A 20,249-nucleotide genomic window follows, 5' to 3' on the forward strand; every position below is an offset into this window, starting at 1 on the left:
CGCGTACGTGTTGATCTCCTCAGTGTCTGTGGTTGCTTGCTGTGTGCAGTTTGTGAAGAATCTGTGTCAACACTAGGTGTGTCACTTTGTGAAGGTGTCTGTGTGTGTTGCTTCATTTTCATTTCATTCATGAGCATTTCTAATTCTTCGTCTTCATCATATTCGTGTATATCAGAATTTTCAATTTCTGGACAATGGTACACTTTGAAGAAAGATTTATCTCTGGTTACACTTTTGCCAAGTTTATTTGTAGCTGTCACCATACTACCTTTAGAACGTGAAACACGAAATATATCTTTCCTGTACCTTGGTGCATATTTTGTACGTTTCGAGTTTCGCACTAACACCTTCTCCCCTTCTGAAAACAATCTGTGTTTCACTCTGCCATGTTTATCATGATACAGTTTGTTTTATTCATGCTGCGATTATGTTTGTTTTTGATAATTGCATCATGTTTATGTTCCGAGTTATCAATAAAAGGTAATTTGCTCTTAATTTTACGGTTGAACATTACCTCAGCAGGGTTTCTGCCAGTTGAGGGATGAGGAGTTGAACGGTAATTAAGTAGGAATTTCCGCATTTCAATCTTCCAATTTTTCCGTTCAATTAGAGAACAACGAATTACCTTGCCAAAATTTTTCATGAAGTTTTCTGCTAGACCATTTGCCCTTGCATATTCAGGGGTAATTTTCTGATGTTTGAAACCAGAATTTTGGGAGTAAGACGCAAATTCATTCGAATTGAAAGGGGGCCCATTGTCACTTTTGAGTTTAGAAGGGTATCCGTAAGATGTGAAAATACGGTCAAGTTTTGGTATGACTGACGCGGAACTTGTCGAGTTAGTAACTTCAACTTCAGGAAAACGTGAATACTCATCTATAACTACAACAAGATATTCGCCGTTGGGTAAAGGACCATACATATCTGTAGCAAGAGATGACCAACTTCGCTTGGTAGTTTTGTTGGTTTCAATGGTTCTTGTATAGTTGTGTCAACATTAAGTTGGCAAGCATAGCAATCAGATATCACCGATTTTACAAGAGAATTCATTGCGGGAAACCAAACTTTTTCTCTCATAAGTGCTGTAGTCTTAGATGATCCTAAATGACCTTCATGCGCAGTTGAAACCATTTGAGATTGAAGTGATAAAGGGACAACAATTTTAGATCCCCTCAAAAGTATTCCGTCGGAAAAAGATAGCTCATCTTTGATCTGTTTATATATCGTCACAGATTCTTTATTTACATTAGCAGGTATTTTGTGCCAAGCATTATTTTGCAAACATTGGGCAACAAACATTAGTATTTCATCATTCTGAGTAGCGTTACGTATTTCATCTAAGGTTACAGCACGAGGTTTTGAGTGATGTTGCACAAACGAAATATACTGATCAGTATAGGTTGTGTCACGAGATTTAAATTCACCAGGGTGGCGTGATAGATAATCACTAGGATTTTTCGTTCCCTCTATATATTGAACTTTGAATCTAAATCTCTGGGCTTTAATTACCCACCTTTCAATACGCGTTGACATTTTATGGTATTCTTGACTATTAAATATTCGAACAAGTGGTTTGTGATCTGTTTCCACAACAAATTCAGGCGATCCATCCAAATATAAACGATGATAATCTAAACCCCAGGAAATTGCTAAGGCTTCTCGTTCCAGTTGGCTATAACGTTTTTCGGTTTCTGATAATGACCTACTAGCACAACTGATAAGCGTATCACCCTGATGCAAAATAGCACTAATACCGACAGGACTTGCATCAACGGTAAGAGTTGTGGGTTTATTTATATCAAAATAACCTAAGGTTGTGTCAGAGCATATTGCATTCTTTATACTTTCAAACAAAGTTTCTTGAGCATCACCCCAAATGAATGGAACACCTTTTTTTGTAAGGCGTCTAATTGGCTCTGACAGAGTGCTAAATTGGGGCACTGCCATAGAAGGCAAACCCAACATACCCAGAAATGAACGGACTTTGGAAAAATTCTCGGGGCGTTTTAGTTCACGGATTGTTTTGATTCGTTTTTCATTACAATGCATTCCATTTCTATCGAATGTGAATCCAAAGAACTCTATTTCTGGAACTGAAAACACGCATTTTGACAAACCGAGAGTCAAGCCATATTCAGCCAAACGAGACAAACATGCATGGAGTGCTTTGTCATGCGCCTCCTGATCTACACCATGAATAATTATGTCATCAGCAATACTTTCAACACCTGGAATATCTTGTAAAATTAGCGACATTTCGTTTTGGCAAATTTCAGCTGCCGAATTGATACCAAAGGGAAAACGTTTATATCGTCGAAGCCCAACATGAGTACTGATTGTCGTTATATTCCGAGATTCTTGATCAAGTACAAATTGTAAATAGTGCTTATTAGCATCCAATTTACTGAATACAGTGGAACCATGAAGTTTTGTACGAATTTCTTGTACAGTTGGAGTAACATGGCGTTCCCTTTGAATAGCCATATTTGGAGCTCGATAATCACCGCATATTCTTACTTTATCAGTGCCAGATTTTGGAACGATGACAATGGGACTCACCCAGGGTGTTGGGCCATCAATTTTTTCCAAAATATCAGCATCTTCCAATGCTTTTATCTCTGCCTCAACTTTTTTGCGCAAATGGTATGGAACACGTCTATGATTCTGAGCAATAGGTTTGACATTTTCATCAATATGAAGTTTAATTTGTTTGCCATTATATTTTCCCATACCTGTGAAAACTTGGGCATGATCACGTATTATTTTTTGTACAGTTTCTGGACAATTTGGCATTTCTAGAGCAGCCGATTTTGAATCTTTCGTAACAGCTGACTGGTCTGTGTCTGATAAATTGGTTTGTTCGTGTGGTTGTGTGTGACTTGTGTTTGAAACCCTCTCAGATACTGAAACACTATTTGACTGATGGGAGTTAATTTGTATAAAACCAAGAAGACTTGCGGAAGGATATCCTAAAATTGAGGAGTCTTTAGTATCAGCAACAATGAAATCCAAAGTTTCGAAACGATTTCCCATGTCAATCTTGGCTTTTACAAGACCCATTACATTAACCTTTTGTTGTTTGCCATAGGTGAATAAATTCTTATTGATTGGTTCAAGAGTTACAGAATTACTTAATGCTTGAAAATCACTCTTATTCAAAACATTACAAGTAGCACCTGAATCTAACATCAAATCTATACATTTACCATTTATGGAAAGATTTGCAAATGGAAGCTTGCCACCATATCTTTCATAAACTTGGATATTAAACAGGAAATCACTACTGGTATCTGAACTATCATCTTTGACATTTTTAACACACACTGTATCGACAACATTTCGCTTGTATGGAAGCCTACTACTTTTCTTTTCATTAATGTTTTTCAGTTTACGGCAACAAGATTTGAAATGTCCACTCTTATGACAATAGTGGCATTGCTTACCCTTTGCTGGGCAGACACCTTGATGTGGATATTTACCGCCACAAAAGTAACAACTTGAAGAGGTTTTCGATTTTTCTTATAACCACCATGTTGTGTCTGAGGTTGTCGGATGGATGGAGTGTGAGCAGTTTTGTTCACAGTGTCCGGCAACTGCAAATGTTCTATACCATGTGCTTCCCGTTCAGAGATTTTCAATGACCTTGCCAGTGATACAATTTGGTCGAGAGTCATGTCTTGTTGTAGAGCTTTTCTACGAACCTTCTTGTTTCTTCCCCCTTGGATAATTTGGTGCTTTATTTCAGCATCCGTCATAGCTTGGTTAGTGAAGCCACAATTAACAGCCAGTTTCTTCAGACGAGTCACAAATTGGTCAATGGTTTCAGTGTCATGTTGTACAGTGCGTCGAAATTGAAAAAAAATCGTATTCAGTATTCTTTTTAGGTAGAAAGTAGTCATCCAAAGCCTTCACTATCTTTTTATAGTTATCATCATATTGGGCATCAGTAGGCATTACAAGGGTTTCAGAAATATCGAATAAATCTTCACCACCTCTGTCTAGAAGTAATGCTTTCTTTTGGTCAGGGTCCGTTATCTTCCATGCAGTGCAGCTGTTTTCAAAACGGGCCAACCAACGCTTCCATCTTGGTGCTAATGTAGCAGAGTCAGTTTGAATATTCAACGGAGACATTTGTGAAAAAAGAAAACCAGCCTCACCTGCCATTTTGAACTAACGAGAGTGTCGAATTGATAAACTATAGGGTTGGAGTCTTGCTATGACTCGGCAAAATCCTCGTCGCCAATGTAATGTTCAGAATGGCCAAGTTAAAAGGCATACACCCATACATACAGTAACGGGAGCTAACACGACGATGACAGAGCACTGACTGTCCGATTTATTCATTTTCTCTTTTAAATACACAAATACAGATGCAGGTGCAAAATACACAGGTACAGTGCCATTACTAGATGCAACAAATTAACATATGTACAGAATGTACAGGTCAATACACTATCTACTTTGCCTGGTTAGACCTTGGCCTCACCATCGCTTAAACTCATACCAATTGGCATTGTTTTTATGTAATTCCTTTCGTAAGGTGAACAATACATTGTTACGACTATGGAACAGCTGAATCTGTAAGATTAGCAAAATGTAATGAATTTCTCTATGTGAACTCAGTTTTTGTGGTATGACTCATATGCGGCTTGAATATAGAAGGAAAAGCAAGCCTTTGTCACAATGCGTTTGTCAGCAACGAAGATATGGTAACAGCCGACTCAACAGATGGTTCCGAGGTTGAAGGGTTCATTGTGGTCTCAAATAAACCTGGCGAAAATTAGTCTGCAACAAAGCCGTTGAAACCAGTACTCATTGTGAAGAAGGTGCTATGTTTCATCGTCTACAAGATGGATGTAATGCCCAATGACGCTCTGTTAAAATGCTGTGACTTTTACTGTAATGCCCAAATTGAGACCGCTAAGAGAAAGTGGTTTGATATGTGCCCATGTGTGTCTATTTTCCACTACAAGCGGAAACACGTCTAAAATATAAAGGCTAACAACCTGCAGTACATGTTGACCTTGCTATAAGAAGTTGAAACAGAAGCAATACAGTCGTTTGTTGCATATGATTTGGGTAATACGCCGACTACATCTTAAAATCATGTTGATGTTCCATCTTTCTGCAGCAACTTTGTTCAATCAAGGCCGAAATCTCGACATTGAAGGAAGCTGCTAAACTATCAGCAAATCTACAATCTGACTTAAAACACAAGTTTTACTGCTGTAAAAGGCCGAGTCTGATCAAAAAAATGCGATGTATATCGACTGTGAATGAAAGTGCTGATATTGGCACTCGAGTCACGGAGCCTGGACCATTAATGCAGAGTTTTGATGGAAAGTGATGCGAGTCGTAGACCCTCGAGATATTTAGAAGGCGCCGTTTGTGAAATCATATTCAACTATACTGAGATCTAAGCCTCAGAAAGGGAATAACAATGATACTCTCCGTGGGCAACATATTGAAAGCATTTAAGAAAATATTATATCAAATTGGGATGTAAACAATGGCACCAATAATCCCTTTCAAGTTGTTACCAGAAAAATAAAACAACAACCGTAAACTGGTCATTGGGACTTCGGATCACTGTCGTGTAATTTGAGTAGTTCATAAGCCGTCAATCAGTATCTTTTGTAGCCCGTCAGCCCAACAACTTCAAGAGAACAGTTAGTAGACTATGCTAAGAAGGCTTTCGATACAAGTCTAGAGATTACATGTGAACAGCTTGTTACTAAATACAATTCGTATACATCATTTTGTGTTGCCGTAAGAGGAATAGAGTATAGAGATATTATCTGCCGGGAGAAGTGACCCCTAGGACTACTTGTGCGTAAATATTACAGAAGTCGATCAAACTCTAAGGACTTATAATGGTAAGAATAGTAACTTTCAGCTGTTGGTCTATTAAATTTTTTATCTCCGGCGTGCGTAGGTTGTGTGAGCAATCTGTTATATGTCAATTACAAGAACACTGGTTATTTAACGACGAGTCTCTCATATTATCATCAATTCACCAGGATTGCCATGCATTTTGTGTTTCTGCTATTAACTGCAAGAGAGAACTGTTGGCTGGCCGTCCATATTGAGGCACCGCCATCCTTTGGAATGAATCACTGAGTAGCAAGATAACACCCAAAAAAATGCGATGGCCCGAGAGTCGTCGGTGTTGAATTATCTTCAAAGTCCGGAAATTGCTTGTTTCTCTGTGTTTATCTGCCGACCGATTGCACAGAAAACGTTGACAAATTTACTAATTATCAGGGGGAAAATTCACTCTATTATACAAGATTCAACCTGTAAGTACACTTTTGTGATAGGAGATATGAACACTGATCCAAGGAAACCTTTTGGCAGTGAATAAATTTCTTGTTGTAACCAACATGATTATGTTCAGCTGATCTCTCCTGGTTAGATGATAGTTCATTTATCAATGCCATGTTAATACATTTTATATTTTTCATAATTAAAGGGACATTATTTGTATCTTTTGACCTTATATTGTTGCAAACGAGAAGTTGGTAATGTTGTTCGACTTATTGAAAGATGTCTAAAGAATGGTCGACCATAGACAACTTTCATCCCGTTTGCGTACACTTTATAGAAAAACCTTTGGTCAGATGTTAATTGGGGCTACCGTTGACCTGCGGTTAGACCACATTGCTAACTACTATCTAGGCCGCTGTAAGCATCCTCGTGTGAAAAAAATAAACCAAACGAAGTGAAAGTCGAGAGCGCAGTGTAGCAGTTTCGGGATTCCCTATTACCGATGCCGTTTGCTCAGTTACATTTTGATGGTCAGTTTTTCATGGAGATCTTGAGGGCCAATCCTACTCTTAGATACACCATTCTTTGCTGCTATAGAGCACATTTTTGTAACGGGCATTTCAAATGCCTACAAGCTGCAAGAAGCCGACGACTCGGACAAGGCCTATAATTGCGGATTTTTTTCGTCTCGTTTGTACCTCCATATGTAGACATGCCCAAAGTCTGTGGGCATAGAAATGTCAAAACAGAGAACGATGAAGGGATAAACTTCAGTAGACAGTCACGTTATTGTCGAGGTGATCACGAAATTGAAGCATATACAACAGAGTGGCCTCTATATACTGTCTATGATTGAAGCTGCTTTGGCGACTGACTCATACATCATGTTCATTGTTGGGTGAAAGCTAGCTCTGCATGGCAGGGTTGTGCCAAAAAGCTGGCAGCACCTAGGTTGCGGCGTGCAGTTTTTCCACCAAAAACAACCCATTTTTAATCCCAAACTCGCACTGAGTTTCGTTTTCGAGCACACCCGCCTCGCCTTGGTATACGATAAGCCCTGCTTACAGGTCTTTGTGTTCCCGACGTTATACGGCGAGGAGGCCGTATCATGCCGGGAACACACAGACCTGTATGCAGGGCTAGGTACACAATATGCTCAGCTGCGCTTCAAACCCACTTTTGGGAGTGGGAGGGAGGCACGGAGGCCGTAAGCGACGTATAGGGTCTAGGCAACTGTCATTTCGATATACTCACTGTTCAGACTTTTGTTTCGAAATGCGATTCAACTGATACATGATTTGGAGATTGATTGGCCTGATGAATTTTATTTTGTCACCGGCCTGTAAAACTCAACCACTCTATCACAGTATAATATTACATTCCTGCCTGTCTATACTCTTTTGAATCTATTTCGAAAGTTTTGACTATGTCTGTGTCATTCGCTCCTCAACCTCAATGTCCTAATTGTGGAACAGTAGCATCATCATATTACGACTGATATGATCTTTGTCTAGTTGCATATGGTAGCTACAGATGGCGGTTCGATTCAATCGCTTTTATGACTGCGCACATGTAGTCAAATGTGTTGGAACTATTAGAAATATTTCCTACGACATATATCAATGCCTGAAAAGAAATAAATAAACGTAATAGGAAAATCCACAGTGATCAATCATTAAAAAAAATCTTATTAGGGGCCCAATACTATCAGCCAGGCCCCAGTTGGTTTGATTTAGGTTTTTCCTCTTTCAATTCTTCTTGCGTCAATTCTTCACCAGCCTAGATCTGATGAACAACTACTGTAGTCACACTTCTTAAACTTAGCACTGCGATCAGCGCCAATGAGAGGTGGCCACATGGCCTGATAGTCACATTGGAGTTTCCCAAAACCTAAAAGTGGCTTCTCATGATATTATCTAGGGGTCATGTGATGCAGCAAGCATGACCTCTGTTTTAAAGACGTGCTAATGGAATTCACAGCGGTCACTTGAACTTGGTCGCCATATTGGATTTTCAAGATTAAAAAAATCAGATTTAATCCCTCAAAATCTTAAAATGCTGAACCAACAGACCATTTGAAATGAAATTTTACTCAAGTCATCACTTGTGTGAGTGCTATAAAGTGTGTAAAAATCATTAAGATCCATCACGTGGTTAGGCCGCCATTTTGGATACTTTGTAAAAACAAGCTTTCGAGTTTAATCTATAGAAACCTTAAAATCCAGAACAAACACGCCTTTTGCAATGAAATTTTATTCATGTAATCACGAGGGTGAATATATATCAAGTGTCCGAATGGCATTGGATAGGTCGCGTTGTGTGGCCCCAACATTTGTCTGTGTGAAAAAATCTATGATAACCCGTGAATAATGTTAATATTTATGTTTGAAAACTAATGAACAGTTTCAACTTAAGTTTTACTTGTGTCGTCAATAGTACCATCACGTTCAAGCTTGTTAAAGGCATCAGGACTGGTCCTTGCTTGGTGGCAATATTGTTTTTTTGCGGAAACCCGATGATAACCATTGAATAATGTTCAAAATATTGATTCTCCAAAACTATTTCACCATTTAAACTGAAAATTTAATCATACCATCCCTGGTGCGTAGACATACAGGTGTTCAAAGCCCTTTTGGATCGGTCACATTGTGTGTTGGCCATATTGGCTTTTGCGAATAACCTTTAATTACCAAATAATAATGTTAAAAACTGTTATTTTAATAGGTCAATGCACCGTTTGAGCTGCATTTTACTCATATCATCATAAGTGTGTGTGTTTTCATGTTTACATAAAGCATTAGGATTAGTCATATGGATTGGCAGCCGTATTGAATTTTGCCAAAAAAATACCTGACATAAACAGGGAATAATGTTCTAACACCTCTTCTCCAAAAACCCATGCACAATTTGAATTCAAATTTATTCGTATTAATATGAGTGTGTGTACCTTTGAATCTCAATCACAGCTCAACTGCTTGGGACCAGGTAGCGCTGCTTGCAGCTTTAATTATATTTAGTGTTGCATTTCGAAAACAACAGCACCTGGTGCAATGACCACGTGAATATCAAAAGATTACAGGCTTTGGCATCATTAATCAAAGTAATTCCGACAGCGTTTCATTCAGTGATCATATATTTTCATTTGGTTCCTTTTTATGATCTACTCATCAGTATTGACATGGCTATTCACATCGTAAGTAAACAAAATGTATACCACAGTGACCGCTTGTATCTTTAAGAGCATACCAGGACACAGAAATATGGGAGATTCGAAGCACAGCATTGAATTGGATAGAAACACTGTATGATAAAAGATAAGCTCGTTAGATTTTCTTCTCGTACACGACCCTTTGTATTCCATCGTCTCGTCTGTCGACATCTAGCAAGTGTTTGTGCGGTGCTAGTAACAAAATTGCCTAAAATAGTAAAAATATACCTTTCTGATGTGAAAATTTTTGAAACATTATTTTGAAGGTTTTCTGGCAGAGTTGCCTTAAATGCTGATTTTAGCGCTTTTAAACGTGAAATCTACCTTTGAAGACTGTTTTATTTTGTTGACCGCGGGTTGTTCAACAATAACAATGCTTGACAGTGGCATGCACGCAATTTAATTTAAAAATTCAAATATCAGGATGTGAGTAATCAATGAATTCATGAGATGTTGTCTTATTTTAGTTTTGCTCCGTTTGGTGTCATAGTGAGTAATTAATTTCCCTTTTCGGAACACACGTCCACTACGTGCGAATAGTTGTGTCTCAGATTAATTTTTAGACCAGCCGATAACCTTTTGCCAATTTATCTTCTTTGGTTGATAACTTAATCTGGCCTTAGTAAACACTGATCTGGATGTCACAAGAGGGTTAATTCAGGCATCAACAGTTTCGGACATGTGTTTCACATAATTTTTTATTTTATGTCGGCTTTGATAAAAGCCCAATAAAAGGTACGTTATTTGTTACAGAACTTTCAAAGTGGGTGTTAGAATGTGATTAATTTCTTTTGAGATTCCGATAATCGTTGTGTGAAGTAAGTATGCCAAAAATGTATTTTTTATTTGAAGCATTGAACGCATTTCATCAGATCGTTATTTTTTAAAATTTCGCTAAATGAATAAGGTTTCCTATTTTCGCCACTTTCTCTATAAATTTGATCGTCGCTTCCACGTACAGTTGAGCAAGTAGTGCTGAAGTTTTGTACTCGATCCGGGTTTTTTTGGCAATGGTTGTAACTTACGCCAGTAATGTCCCCTTATGTAAGATTTGCAGGTTGAAAGACCAGATAAATTCTATTCCCGTCACCGGTCTGTTAAAGTTAACCACTCTATCACAGTTTGATGTTACATTCCTGCTTACCTGTACTCTTGCGTACTCGTTTCCAATTCTAACTATGTGTCTTTCATTCGCTAGTTGTTTGTCTGTATTTTTGTCAATCATAAGCAGTGGCCCTATTTGTGAAACAGTAGCATTTCCGTATTACGGCTACAGATAGCGGTTCGATTCAGCGGCTTTCAGGACTGCGTATATGTAATCGAATGTGCTTTCAAATAACAAACAGTAGATAAACACTCTCACATTTTGAAAATATAAAGCAAAGTTTGTAGGTAGAAAAACGTCTGTCGAGTGAAGTTGAAGGAATCAAGGTGTGTTTGCTTACAATAACATTGGCGTTTGTTCATTAAAGGTAATAAGAAACGAAATGTATCGTTCATTGCAAAGAATTAAACAACAGTGTTTTGCCATACATGAACTAAAGGCCTTGGATAGGAAATATGGGAATTATTTTCTGGGACAGCGTTTGTATTTATGAGAAATAATAAATAATGGCGATAAGAAAATCAGAGGCGAACAATCCTTTTTTTTTTCAAAATGTTGTTTTTTCATTTCGAAACCGACAGCTCCTAGTGCAATGGTCATTTGAATATTGAGAGATTACACTCTTAGACCAAATTAATATATTGTGATGGCGACAGCGTTTAGTACAATAATCACATCCTTTCCTTTGCATCCTTATTAAGGACAAAATGTCTCTGAGAATGATAATGTCTACAATAAATTACCAGAAAGTATGTCATATAGACGATGTTAATATATGGTTGCTGTGTATGGTTAACGTCATACAGAATGACTTCTTAGGATAATAGAGAGCAAGGGTATAACAACAAGTGTTATTGAATGCCATTATTATTTTTCTTTCGAGCTCTAACAGAGATTTTATAATCTTCATGATAGAAGAATAGCCTATATTTTAGTGTTATCGGGTGTATGAATTATGTTAGGTGCATTCTTTTTTCGTGTGTAATCAACCCCCACAGTGGACACTGGCCCTTCCTTTTCCTCATAATACGTAAAACATAGATCTAGTCTAGGTGAATTGTCGAAAGTTAAAAGGTCGTTTTCGATTTTAAAAATCACAAATTAATTTAATACAAAACATACATGAAGTTTATTCTAGATCTCAAATAACACCTGATGCAAGTTTTAATTATGCAAATCTGGTAAATACGTGGAGAGAGAGAGAGAGAGAGAGAGAGAGAGAGAGAGAGAGAGAGAGAGAGAGAGCGTGCCTATGTGCCTGTGTGATACATAGATCAATGCTTGCCTAAAACAGATATCACGGCAATGTGATTTATCGTGCTACCGGGGACTCTCCCTTGCATACCTGACACTAGAGGGCGATCGTGATAGTTCCAATGAAGTTTAAAGTTTAAAATATTACTGAACAATAAAAGTACATGTAACAGTTGGAGACAACAATGATAGAAATCTGACAGTAAATTTATCCAATGTAAGTAATACTTTGCCGCACAGATATTTCTGATTGTACGGGTCAAGTACCACTAATAACTTCCAGATTGAATGAGAAGAAAAACTGCCTCTGTCTCTTTTGTAGATTTACACTGTTGTCTCGATGGTCATCATCACATATATAGACTTTTTAACAAGATTAAAGTTATTGGAGGTTGTACTAGAAATATCTCATTATTTTCCATATCTGATTTTGACGGAAAAATATCGGTTGTTATAGTCCCCAGACTTGGTCGAAATGTAAGGATTTTTAAACATTTATGTGTATGCATACTATGAAATATATTGTAGCCAACTTTCAAGTCATGTCTATAAGAACTTCCTAAATCTAGATCCCCCAGGGACACTGAAATGTTAAATGTCCCAGACCCCACCATAAATAACACTTATCAATGTTATAGTTGCCAGGCGGTAGTTTCTTTCTTTTACACTAACAAGCTGCAGGTGCCCCAGTCACGGCTTTATCTCCATTCGCCGTGTGTCGTTTGCTTGAGTTATATTGTGCGATGTTATAAGAGTGAGTACATTGGCCTATGGCAACCGAGGAGGCTCATCAAACAATTTGTATAATTGCTCAATTTCAAAAATGAGTTTGTTTTCTAGCTTTCATATCAATTTTGATACTGAATTGCATTTCCCTTACAACCTTATGTCATTTTTTAACGAAATTTAATTTATATGGCAACTTTGACTCAAGGTATCCTTTTCGTTTTGCTTTTTTTATTTTTGTTTTCAAAACTAATTTAATTTTTAATAACAAAATCAATACTCGTTTTAAAATCCTTTTTGTTTTTGTTCGGATCTTTATTTTAGATTTCACTTTTATTTTAATTTTGAAAATAATGTCTTTTTAACTTACATTTAGATATTATTTTGAATTTCATTTTGACTTTCTAAACAAAAATTATTGTACTATTGGTTTTGACGTTAGTTCTAACTTTGTTGTCAACCTGGCATGGTACGTTGTAGCAGCTATAGTCTGTAAAAATCATGTTTACAGTGTATGTATCTCTGTCTTCAGGGACCTTCAAATCTTCAGTTCTTTGTTAGAAAACACGTAACAAAATATATAAGAAATATAAGGCCACTTAATTTCAAAACTCTTTTATTAGAAAAGGGGTTGTTATTCTCGATTGCTTTTTGAGTGCGCATTTATCATGTGATCATTATGTCTACTGTATGGAGTGACATATTTAGGGAACCTGTGACAGGTGCTCAAATTTTATGCAAAAAGATGCGCTAATGTTATGCTAATATATTGGAATGAGGCAGCACAGTGTTTTAATCCAATCATGGAGACCACTGATCTTGCAGTTCACAAGATTTATTATGTTAATCTGTAAAGAGAATTGCTGTTCACCAATATGTTAGAGAATTTGCCATCTTGACGTTAAGAAGTGGTTGGTTTTATTTGATTTAAGAACAGAAACTTTAGGGAGGGCAAAACTTGATTCTTAATTCCCCGATCCGCCAGCTCATAATTATTGAGGTCTTCCATAGTTTAGTTTGCTACAATGAACACAGCTTTTGATCGTTATTCGGAATTGAAACACACCATGAGCATACACCCTGTAAGTTACGTCTGTTTTACACACTGAGATCTTGAAAATGTTTTGATGGTACAACATAGCCAGGAAATAAAGCTTGTTAATGCTTCAATGTAGATTTACACTCGGCAAAGTCAGAGACGAATCTGAATTAAATTGTTAGTCAATTGCAAAAACCATAACACTTTGAACATGATTTGGAAACGTGAAATGTAAAAGAGGCTTACCCCTTCAGCATGGCTTTCCTGATTAATTTTTTTTCGAAACTATAATTATTGCTTGTAAACTTTATATTTATTAGCCGAGATTTAATACAACAATTATTGAATGTTTGGACTAGCCTAGTTATTCAAAGCTGGGATCGAATTTACTGTCTAAGGCAATCTTACGCCAATTGTAAAGACTTACATTCACTGGGGATTAGGGGCTGAACGAAGGGTCATAGCAAAGGATCAAGGGACAACTGAACAAAAGAAGAATAAGCACTGTCTGCAAAAAATTCCAAATTTCCGGTGGAAGCGCATGTTTGACATGGCCCAGACGCGCACGGTTTTTGCTTCCACTGAAAGATTGGAGATTTTGGAGACAGATCTCACTATATTATTAGCTGCAGTAGGACTCCTCGACTCCTGTCCCTTTCGACCCCAATATTTCACACTCTCTTGTGCTAATTGTGCTCACCTCTACATTGTCATATTTTTCTTGTTACATGACGTCTTAGTGAATATACCATGCACCTTTCGTGGCAAAAATTGGCTTCAAAACAAAACTCTAGCCGTTTCGATACGCAAAATGCAGAGCAGACACTTTTACGACTCAGCGCAGCGCGCAGGCTGTGCGTAGTTTGTGGTGACCGTGATGGGCCCGGCCTAGCCCTGTGTACAATGTGTGTGTTCCCCGGAGTTATAAGGGGACGCCGTATAAGGCTGTGAACACACAGCATCGTACGTAGGGCTAGGCCCGGTCGTGATCCTATGCAATGTATCTGTCGAGCCCATTCGGGTGCGATCCCGACGTGACAAGATTCCACTAAAGTCCTTCAAATTGCCATGAGCATCAAAAAACCTGACGACGTACTTTCGACATGATAATGATACAAGTTTTTCATTCATACCTGTTGTGTTTTAGTGCACATTTGAGTAGAGCAAAAGACACAAGATTCACACAGTGTAGCCATAAACTAGAATTCTACTTTATTAAGATAATCTCATGAGTAAACTACACGTCATCGGTAACTATTGGATACTTGAGATACTGTCTCATCTGGGTGGCTTACATCACTCAACATTTGTTAATGTATATAGAGTGAATATACAATAATACCAAAGGGTCGAGGTGACCAGGGCCGATGGGGTCGAAACGGTCAGGGGTCGAAGTGACTAGAAGCCGCTGCAGTTATGCAGCTCACAAGTTACCCACGACAAAAATACGGTAAAGGGTTATTAGCTTCTTAAACGCCGCACTGTGTCTTATAGGAATACAAAGCAGTGGACACTTACCACTCTCCTTCTTCAACTTGGACGAAAATCACGAACGTAGGTAGTGTTTGGTAGATGTGCTGAACAGTCGATCCCGCCGGCTGAAGTTATTCGCACTAATTACGCACACACTGCAGACATAACCGTCCGAGACCAGAATATAGTGCGTGCCGTGTTGCACTTAAATAATACATTGAACGTTGCTAGTTTGGTGTAATTTTTGACATTTAGCAAGTAATATACTTATAAGCAATTGCTAAATAGAAAAATATAGATAAAAATTTAAAATAATGCCCTCCACCTCCGCTACCCTTCGGTACCCAAAATTTCATTTGCATAAATGTATAGTGCCCCAATCATGCAATAATTGTATCTTGATGCAAATAACCTTTACTGCTGGGCCTTGTCATAGCCATTACCTATGAAATTATACCATGGAAACATCAACGGAAATGTCGGTATAGCATAATTAATCTTGTGGGCATCCCGGTAATGTTGCACGCTGTTGTGGTATAACAGTTATCCAATGGCCTTCGACTATTTCTGCATTTATTGAAGTGAACTTCAAGTACCAACATGAACTTCATGAGTTTCATGGTGACATTCCTTTCATCGTGACTGAGGCTGAGTTCCTTAGAGTAAGTCGTCTCATCATGACTGTGTGCGACATCAAGGAACATGTTATGCACATAATCCACGATTTCCTGTCTTAATGAATCATGGTAGTATCGTACAATTATGTGAACATCATGGATAATTTTGTTTTATCAATTGAACAGTGGACACTGATAAAGTTGAATAGAATACCATGATCGAAAACGTCATGTTGTCAGTATAATTTAGGTAGAAGAAAAGAATGTTTCGGCTAATGAAAAACATTGAGAGTTCAGTCGTATTTAGGCGCTTCAAGCTCTGCGACCTCCAACCCAACAGCTTGTAGGTTGTAATAAGCAAAGCCCGGAGCGCTCACACACGACTGAATAAAACAAATTACACACTAAAGTATATGACTTAAAGTGTAACAAATAGTGTCGCTAAAACGATTATAGATTTAAAATATTAACCAGCTTGATGTTAATCAGACATTCTTCGTCCAGAGATCCAAGCGCGGATTGTGTGTTTTTTATCTTTTTTTGTCATCTGGGCTTTCGTCATTACAGCGTTGGAGGCGATGGTCTGTTTCTATTGATGTTTTTAATCATATGAAATTGTGTTCACCACTGACAGTAAATACCTTGACATTCAACTTCCTCTCGATATTTATCGTCTTTAAAAGAAGTGTTTTGCTTAAACTAAGAAAGAAAAACCACGTGTGATAACACAAAGTAATAACAAACGAAAGCGTGCAGGTTTAAAAGACCTTTGATGTGCCTGGCAGATGATCTAAAACATTGGTCAATATAAATATCACAGTTTATGCTATAAGCCCTATACGGCCTTTAATGGTGTCTTTATTTTGTTTCATTAATTTTTTTAGCTCACATTTGGTTATATCAAATGTGAGTTTATCGTATAGGCTGAAGTCGATGGCGTCTGTATGTATGTATGTATGTATGTATGTATGTATGTATGTATGTATGTATGTATGTATGTTGTATGTATGTATGTATGTATGTATGTATGTATGTATGTATGTATGTATGTATGTATGTATGTATGTATGTATGTATGTATGTAGTGTATGTATGCATGCATGCATGCATGCATGCATGCATGCATGCATGCATGCATGCATGCATGCATGTATGTATGTATGTATGTATGTATGTATGTATGTATGTATGTATGTATGTATGTACGTACAGTATGTCCGTCAACATCAAAAACACGCAAACCGCTGCACGTTTCAGTTTGGTATTTGGTGTGTGGATGCATCCTGTGCTATAGATGAGATTTTGTTCAAATGAAGTCTGCATTGCCAAAATTATGCAAATGAGCCTACAAAATGTGAAAATGGTTAAGAATTAATAACTCAAGAACCACTTTTTGATTGCTTTGAAAAATTGTGTGCAAGTACCTTAGGTAAACCTTATACCGTTTTATGAATATTGTGATAATATCTTTAATTTTGTATTTTTGCTGAATTTTTTGGTGATTTTTTGTCATTTTCAGTAAAAATTCTTCTTCTCTGAAACCGCCAGCCCAATCGCTTTCAAATTTTGGTTGTCTCTTTGCAAGGGTGTTACTCTTCTAATTTGTTGAAATTATGATAAAATTGGGAAAATTACTATTTTCGAGCAATTTTGTCATCTTTGGTCAAAAAATCTTAAACAGTATTTCCTTTTAAAACCCCTGGACAGACAGCTTTTATATTTGGTACACAGACGTACAGAGATGACAATAGTAAGATATGTGGAAATTGTCCTGAAATATAAGATTTGTATTTTTAAGACGATATTGTCATTTTAGTCAAGAAAACTTGATCTCAAAATTACTTGTTTGATAGCTTTGTAATTTGGTATAAAGTCCCTTGCTTGATAGCTTTGTAATTTGGTATAAAGTCCCGAAAGATGTTAGTAGATAAATTTTCGGCTCAAAGTGTTGGGAAACCCCAAAATTTGTATATTTTAGGTAATTTTCTCAGTTTGTGACCTTAAATGACCTACACCAACCCAGGATATGTTGTGAGACAATTTTGAAGGCTGTGAACATAATTTTGTCATATTTGGTATCATTTTGTAGGAAAATTTGATCTAGAAAACAAAGCTAAGGTGATTTTTTCATTTTGGACCAATTTTTGCAACTTTTCTATGTAAGACATACAAGAACTGATGAGAAATTTGGATCCAGGATAATTCCAGATGTTGTAATCACCACCCACAGTGGAAGGCATTTCACTATCTGTAACTACCTTAAGTGCTGTTTACATTAGAATGATAACGCTCATGGCATGGATTAAAAAATCTCCAAGGTTGTAAATGTACTTCCTGTCATTTGGTCTTATGTAATACCAAGGGGTGGAACATTTGATATTCAGGAGGGGGTAGGGTCTAGAAGATTGATGATGTAGCATTACTTTTTTACCGGATCCCCTTTGCATTTTTTGCCCACTCCCACCTTTTCTTTTTATCAAGCCTTCTCTGTTTTTTGTTGTGGATATTTGCTTATGTATTTAGGATCTGCTTCTCCCATTGCTATAGAAGTTGATATGCATGTTCCTAAAGATGACTTCCAGTACCTGAGTTTGAGACCTTATTTGCTTTTGTCATTCTTGTGTTTCCTGGTTTAAATATTTCTTGAATGGACCAATTCAAACTGAATGTGAGCACATAGTGTCCTTGACGGTTTTTTTTTTAGATAATAGTAGATGTTCTTAAAGCGATAGTATCTGTCATGGGGACCATTGCAGCAATAGCATCAGCTGTGATTTGCCTCAAATCCTTACTTTCGACCAGCCACAATTGTAAATAGATTCACTACCAACTTTATTTGATTCCTGTAGCAAACATGTCTTTTGGTCCCCTCTTCGTTTTTTCCTTCCAAGGCGTTACGTTCACTCTAAATGTATGCATAACTTTGACTTTGAGATTCAAAACCAAAATGTTATAATCTTATATTAAATATAATGGATTAAACTTTCAATGTCAATATGAAAAGATGAGCTCATTTTTCGAAATTCATATTTTAGGAAACTGACGGTTAATTCAAGCCATGATGTGTTGAAAAAAGAAATGTTGTCTTCCTTTCATAATATGACGAAAAATGTTACTCTCACTGTCTGTGGTCTGCATCTTTTTTATTTTGCCGAATGAAATTCAGGTTGATTCCACGTTCCTAGACGCCAGCCCCTAAAGCTCCTTATCATCTTCATCATACTGAAAACGCAGTGTAACATGAGTTGTTTGTATTATCTCTTACCCAACAGGTTAACATTTCAATGGAAAAACAAACTGTCCAGCAGAACACTCCATACCAGTGGAAAGTGCGCACAAAATGAACAATTAGTCGTCAGACAGCTTAACTGAACAAAGCTATACATGACAATGTTAGCGACCCCACAGTGAAATGACAGTATATTGTTGAAATTTCCATAGTTTTACAAAAGTGTTTAAATCAGCAAGAGTTTATTCAGTTTATACTTTATTTGTTTGTGCTCCATAGAAGCCATGTGGTTTTTTTAATAAAACAAACCCGATTGCCAAGAGCCTGACGGACATGCGTCTGTTCGAAAAAGTGAACGAATCGGACATGAAACTATAAAACAGGCATCATTACTGAATCATCGATGTTTATGGTTATGGGTTATATTTGGTTGATCATAATCAAGTTACAAATGTCATCCATGGAAATATAGCCTAGGTTTTTTTATGTTATCATCTCATTACGAAGCTTATGAGTGGTTATTATTCAAGTAGATGGAGGGCGATGTAACAGCAATTAAGAATTTGTGTCAACACTTTAGAATAGTGAAATCTTCGCATGTCTGAATGTTAATGATGATGTATTCTATAGTTTATCGTTTTTATCAGGTAGAATATGCGGTTAGAGCATGAAAGTGCTCCTAACCTTTCTCTCTTCATCAAACGTCAGTTACAAACAATGTTGCAGCATTATGCATGCCTGTTAATCATCATAGAAAGCAGTGTACGAGTAGTGTAGGAGTACTGAGGAAAAAATTATCGCACAGTATATCAAATTCGGAGATAAAACTCTAAATATAATTTTTGAATTCACCAAGTAGACAGAGAACATCGGATCTCTCACGGAGATTGATAACAATATAGTACCTTTCCCAGCTATTTTTAAACCAAATCACATATTTTTTATCAATGATAGCAATACCTTCCATACCTTCAGAGAGCGTGGGAGCAAATAATGGCTGTACAGATTTAACAACCTCCAATATCGCTGACCATTAACGTTTATTTATGGGCAAGCCTCGCCCGTTAATTTTTGGCTTTCCTCTCGCCCGAGCCCATAAATAAACGTTATTGGTCAGCGCGAAGTCTGTTATTTCAATTATATTATCAACGAACCCCGAAAAACCGTCAAAACTTACGAAAATTTCCCCTGCGAACGACAACGGGGCCCCAGAACCAGTCAGTGAGTAGTGCGCTGGCTGCAAAAATTTTGCACATCCGGAGATTAAAAAAAAAGCGTCTAAACTTGGCCCACAAATGCCCCGTTTTATTTTGTGGTTGATTATGATTTTT

Source organism: Ptychodera flava, chromosome 2 (genome assembly GCF_041260155.1).
Source record: "Ptychodera flava strain L36383 chromosome 2, AS_Pfla_20210202, whole genome shotgun sequence".
Lineage (NCBI taxonomy): Eukaryota > Metazoa > Hemichordata > Enteropneusta > Ptychoderidae > Ptychodera > Ptychodera flava.